Below are 6,384 nucleotides of genomic sequence, written 5' to 3'. Positions count from 1 at the left end.
CACCGAGCTGTGTCTGTCACCAGTTTCAGGACTGTTCCGCATTCTCCGTTTTAATTTCATTTTTAGACTAGCCATATCAAGTGACTGTTGAGATTCTAAACAGACTCCACCTGCTCGGCCCCCAAGCAAAGACTCTTATTTTTTGTATTCAGGTCTGTTTCCTCCCAGAGTCTCTGTGCAAACGTTCGAGTCTTTCCACGTGCCTGGACGAGGAGTGGGTGTTTTTCACACTCCTGAATTTTGCATCCTTCCTGAGCGCTTCCGTCTGGTCACAGGGCCACCTGGCCGGGACCTGCGGGTCCACTCACCGAAACAGGACCAGGAGGCTCCCAGTCTGTTCTCCCGGTTTCGTCAGTCTTCAGCTGGGCTGCCAGCTGCAGGAGAGTAGTGGCTGTCCTCCCTCCCTTGCTCCTCCACACCCCTGACCTACATGCTAGGCCAGCTCATTTGGACTCCTGACATTCATCTACTCTCTGCCAGGAGCCCCAGAGTCCACTAGGGCAGTGTCTCTGTCTTTCCACACCGAGGTCATGTACAGCCTCACAAACATTTGTTGAGTGAATAAATGAATGAATCCCAGTCCCATTTAGTAACTCTGGATCCTTGGGCATTCATTTAAATTTCCCGGACCTCAGTTTCCTCCTCTGTGGAATGGGGTCAAGAATCTTTATGTACCTCCGGGTGTGAGGATCAGAATGAGATGGGGGCGCATCTTGTAGGGGCTTAGAGCGATTTCTTAGGGTCCTGACACATAGAGGTCACGTGGTCAAGTCCTACTCTGCAAGGCCGGGCAGCAGGAGACAAGGCAGGCTCAGCCTCCAAGGGTCTGCGATATCCAAGCCTGCCAGCAGGGGTCGCGGTGCACCGGGCTCTGAGGAAGTCTCTGGTCCGCAGGGGCTGTGAGGGAGGACTGAGGACGCAATTCAGTTTAAAGGTATCAGCAATCAAAAGGAATAAAAAAAGGTGGACTTCATCAGAATTAAAAGCTTTTTAAAAGGTAACCCACAGAATGGGGAAAATATCTGCAAATCTACTATCTGATAAGGGATTCAAAGCCAGGGTTTATAAGGAGTCTTAAAACACCAGGACTGCACTGTCCCCTTCCAGTAGCAGCAGGACAGCAGAGTCAGAGCGGCAACCGGAGGGAGAGTCAAGGCCGGTTTACAAAGTTTCTTCCGCTGTTTGACAGAGTGTTGGCTCTAGGGAGTGAAGCCCAAACTGTAACAAAAGCCGGATTTATGCTTCCAGAGAAATCCAAAGGAAAAATATGGCAGGCAACATTGGAGCTGCAACTATCTCTAAAGGAACCAGTGGAGTGTTAACCAGTTAGTGTGAGAAGTGGGCACAAAGTTCTCCCAGAATGAGATGGCAAAGTTCTTCTAAATGATAAGGATTTTTTTTTCTTTTGTCTTTTTGAAGCAGGGTCTCTCTGTAGCCCCACCTGTCCTGGAACTCACTATGTAGACCAGGCTAGCCTTCAACTCACAGAGATCTTCCTGCCTCTGCCTCCCAAGTGCTGGGACTACAGGCGCCCGCCACCACGCCAGGCTGACAAGGTTAGAGAGAGGGTTCAGGGGCTAAGAGCACTGACTGCTCTTGCAAAGGACCCAGGTTCAGTTCCCAGAACGCACATGAAGTTTACAAACCCCTGTAACTCCAGTTCCAGGGGATTCAACGGCCTTCTCTGGTCTCAGAGGACATTACATGCGTGGGTGCACTTACATACATGCAGACAAAACAGGCATACACATAAAAATTTAGAATTAAAAGAAATAAAATTACAAAATTATTTTTGTGGTGGCAGGGAGGTATGCATGCCACATGGTGTAAATGTAGACGTTGCAGGACAATTTTCAGGAGTTAGTTCTTTCCTTCCACAATGTGGGTTGCTGATAATCAAATGCAAATCTTCAAGCCTGGTGGCAAGAACCTTCACCCACTGAGCCATCTCACCAGCCTGACAAGGATTTTCACTGATTCAGAGCTATGACTCTCTTAGATAATGTGTGGACCAAAATCACTGTTGAAATGGCGTCAGGTAAAGCTGCCAATTAAACTGATGTTCTGAAATCATTCCACACCTCCCTCTTATACTGGTCACTGATAACATCTAAACTAGTGACAACAAAAAGCACCCTCAGTAACTGAATCCTCACATGGAAAGAGGATATGAATAAACATTTCTCCAACGAAGACACACAAATCAATTCAGTTGTGGGAGTGAGTTTGGACATCATTAATCACAGAACAAGCAATTCTAAAACCACAACACTGCCACTTCCCAGCTGCCGGAATGGCTCTAATGAGAGAGTAAATGAAAATCAAGGGCTGGCGAGAGTGCAGAGAAGGCGAGCCCTTGACACTGCTGTGGGACAGTAGACCAGTGCAGAGCGTGCAATACGGTTTGGCAGCTCTTCAAATGGTGAAACAGAGAAGTATCTATTGACCCAGCAATTCTGCTTCAGTTTATATAAAACGAAGCTACAGAAATGTCTATTGCAGCATTATTCATAAATCATCCAAAAGAATAGAAACAACTCAAAATATCTATTACTTGGTGAATGGATGAGTAAAATATGGTATATCCGGTCAATAGAATATTACTCAGCCATGAAGAGCACTGAAGTTCTGACATTTCATTGATAATATGGATGAACCTTGAAACCATGTGAATTGAAAGAAACCAGATTCAAAAGACTGTGTTGTTTGTAATCCTTTTTTGAGCAAAGTTAGAATTGGCAATTCCATTCAGAAAGGAAGTAGGTTAGTGACTTTCAAGAGCTGGAAGAGGGGGAGTGGTAGCTAACGAGTGTGGGGTCTACTTCTGGGGAGATGAAATACTTTGGCCTTAAATAGTGATGAGGACTCTGCTCCTCCCTGGTCCAGAGCCTCATCTTCTCTCACAGTACCAACTTCATCCCTGAGACATGATGGTGAAGGTCAGAGTGAATGGATGTGGCTGTATTGGGTGCCTGGTTACCAGGCCTGCCTTCAATTCTAGCAAAGTGGATATTGTTGTCACTGGTGATCCCTTCATTGATCTCAACTACATGGCCTACATGTTCCAGTATGATTCCACCCACGGTGAGTTCCACAGAACAGTCAAGAACGGGCTGAGAATGGGAAACTTGTCATCAAGGGGAAGGCCATCTCCATCTTCCAGGAGCCAAATCCCGCCAACATCAAATGGGGTGATGCTGGTGCTGAATATGTTGTGGAGTCTCCTGGTGTCTTCACTACCATGGAAAAGGCCAGGGCACACTTGAATGGTGGAGCCAAAAGGGTCATCATCTCTGCCCCTTCTGTTGATGCCCCCATGTTTGTGATGAGCATGAACCATGAGAAATTTGACAACTCCCTCAAGCTTGTCAGCAATGTCTCCTGCACCACCAAGTGCTTAGCCCCCAGGCCAAGGTCATCCATGACAACTTCGACATCGTTGAGGGACTCATAATCACAGTTCATGCCATCAAAGCTACCCAGAAGATCATGAACGACCCCTCCAGGATACTGTGATGTGGCAGTTGTGGGGCTGCCCAGAACATCATCCCTGCAACCAGTGGTGCTACCAAGGCCATGGGCAAGGTCATCCAGAGCTGAACGGGAGACTCACTGGCATGGCCTTCTGTGTTCTTGCCCCCAGTGTGTCAACTGTGGATCTGACCTGGCACCTGAAGAAAGCTGCTAAATACGAAGACATCAAGAAGGTGGTGAAGCAGGCATTGGAGGGTTCCTAAAGGGCATCCTGGGTCATACTGAGGACAAGGTCATCCCCTGCGATTTAAACAGCAATACCCACTCTTCTACCTTTGATGCTGGGACTGGCATTGCCCTCAACGACCACTTTGTCAAGCTCATTTCCTGGTATGACAATGAATTCGGCTACAGCAAAAGGGTGGTGGACCTCATGGTTCACATGATCTCCAAGGAGTAAGAAGCCCTGAAACACTCACCCCTGCAAGAACACCCCAGCAAGAGGAAGAGAGAGATGCTTGAATGGGGAGTCATTGCCCCAGTGCAGACCCCAACACACTATCTTCCTTCAGAGTTTCCATCCCAGACCCCCAGAAGAAGGGGAGGGACTTAAAGAGTCCTATTATCTTCAATACCTACCATCAATAAAGTTCACTGCACCCTCCCCCTCATGAATGCCCTAAAACCCAGTGAGTCACGTTTTGAAATGGCACAGTCTGCTAGTCACGGTGGTACATGCCTACAGTCCCAGGGATTGAGAGGCTGAGAAGGAAGGATGTTGAATTTGAGTCCAGCTTGTTGAATTTGAGTCCGGATAGCAAGATCCTGCTGTTAAAACAACCCAGGGTTGTTTTGTGACATCTGAATTACATCTTAATCTAAGAAAGACTTGTTTAATTGAGAATCTGGTGACTGAGGGTTGGTCATTTCCTGGCCATACTGGCCCCTTGGCAAACTCTAGCGCACTGGTTGGTATTTCTGCCCAGTTTCCAGATGCATTCCTCTTCCTGTCTGAGGTTTCACAGTGTCAAGGCTGTGGCTAGGGCAGTTCTCTGTCTTAGGCCCATGATATGGGACAGTCACATAGAAAAGTCACCAGAGCAGTAGTGTGCCAAGGTCATGGGAGGGGCTTCCCATACCTAGACATTATTTTTGTATGTGCATGTATGGTATTCATGTTTGCGTGTGTGTGTGTGTGTGCAGCCGTGTGTGGGACACAGCATGCTTGTGGAGACCAGAGGATGACTTTGGGGAGGTCAGAGAACAGCTCTCTGTGTCAGCCCTGCCTTCTGCCTTCGCCTTCTTTGAGGCAGGGTCTTCTTGTTGTTTTGCTGTTGTGCTGTCTGCTCCAGGCTAGCTGGCACTGGAGCTTCCGGCATTCCTGTCTCTACTTGCCATCCAGATGTAGGGTTACTGGGATTACAGATCCATACTTCTGCACTGAGTGTTTACATAGGTTCTGGACATTCAAACTCAGGTCCTCACACTGTCCCACCAAACTGAGCCATTTATTTCCCCAGCCCAACATGGGCACATTCTTTGAACTCCAAAATTTCGGAATGTGACTTGGAGTAAATGAATTCAGTATTCAACTGAATAACAGGCCTGTGGCTAAGGCTCCATAGTAGAGGGCACATCTAGCATGCACAAAGTCCTGTGTCCATTCCAGTACAGTCAAACAGACAGATAGACAGACAGACAGACAGACAGACAGACAGACAGACAGACAAAGAACCAGAAGGTCTGAAGCACATTCTACAGCCTGCCCATCCACAGGCCACCTGAGGCAGAGCTCTCAGCAGCCTTCCTTTTGCCTCATCCCTGACTGGCATGACCGTCTCCAGGACAGAGAGAAGCCAGTGAGGACCAGCCCTGGGGACTGCAACCTTGAGGAAAGCGCACCTCAGTGGTGTACTAAGGCTAGATTCAGGATGAGGGCTCTTCCCCGCAGCTCCTGCCTCACAGGTGCAGTAGGATCAGGGAGAGGTGGCCTGGCATCTCCACTTGACCTCCTGTGAGTCACTCTCCCTGCTGTGCTCCCTACTCCTCTCCCTTGCCATTCCTACCCCTCCTCTCAGCATACTGCAGGTCCTTTTTGGTTCCTGCTGCCTTACAGGTGCAGAGGAGGCTGGGAGGATGCACAGAAGCCTCCACAAGGGACAGGGTGGGTCCTGGAGCAGGAGGAGGGCCCCCTTTTCTGAACATAGTTTAAATTTCATTATACATACATATATATATATGTGTGTGTGTGTGTGTGTGTGTGTGTGTGTGTGCATGTTGTGGGAATATGGATGCACCTGTGTCCAGGTGAGCGTGTGTAGCAGCCATAAGTCAACCTTGAGTGCCCTTTTTCAGTAGCTGTCCACCTTGTGTTTTCAGACAGGTCTCTTGCTGGGGCTGGGGCTCAGCCAGCCCTAGGAATCCCCCTGTGTCTGCCTCCCCAGTGCTGGGATGACAAGTGCATGCCACTGTGCCCTGCTTCCTTACATGGATTCTGGAGATAGAACTCAGCTCCTCATGATTGCATGGCAAGTACTTTACTGACCCTGAACTCACACTTCAATGAGGGTGAGTTTAATAAGGGTGTCTCCTGGGTGAAGTCTAAGGTGACTGCCCTCTGGCTGTGGTCACCTCCTCCTATAGGGGTCCCTGCCCTGATGCCTGCTCCTTAGACCTCTAGGAGAGGAGGGTTGCAGGCCTTGTGTTCTGAGAACTGTCATATTCTTACATCATGACTCCAGGCTGGCCCCCTGCACTTGTGGGAGCTTTGAGACACCTGGATCTGTTAGCACTCACCATTGGCATTGACCAAGAGATGGAATGACCTGTGACCTCTGCCAAAGTGTTGGTCCTGAGGGACCTGGAGATAGATGTGGGCAGGCCTGGGTCCTGGATTTGGACTTCTTGAAA

The 6,384-nt window shown here is 48.7% G+C and overlaps 1 pseudogene; it reads left to right on the top strand.

The window, feature by feature from the left end:
* The first annotated feature begins 2,930 nt into the window (after positions 1-2,930).
* Positions 2,931-3,934, top strand: LOC103750077 (annotated as a pseudogene).
* The last annotated feature ends 2,450 nt before the right edge of the window (positions 3,935-6,384 follow it).

Source organism: Nannospalax galili, unplaced genomic scaffold (assembly GCF_000622305.1).
Source record: "Nannospalax galili isolate Female #2095 unplaced genomic scaffold, S.galili_v1.0 scaffold1532, whole genome shotgun sequence".
Classification (NCBI taxonomy): domain Eukaryota; kingdom Metazoa; phylum Chordata; class Mammalia; order Rodentia; family Spalacidae; genus Nannospalax; species Nannospalax galili.
This window is presented reverse-complemented; position numbering and strand designations above follow the sequence as displayed.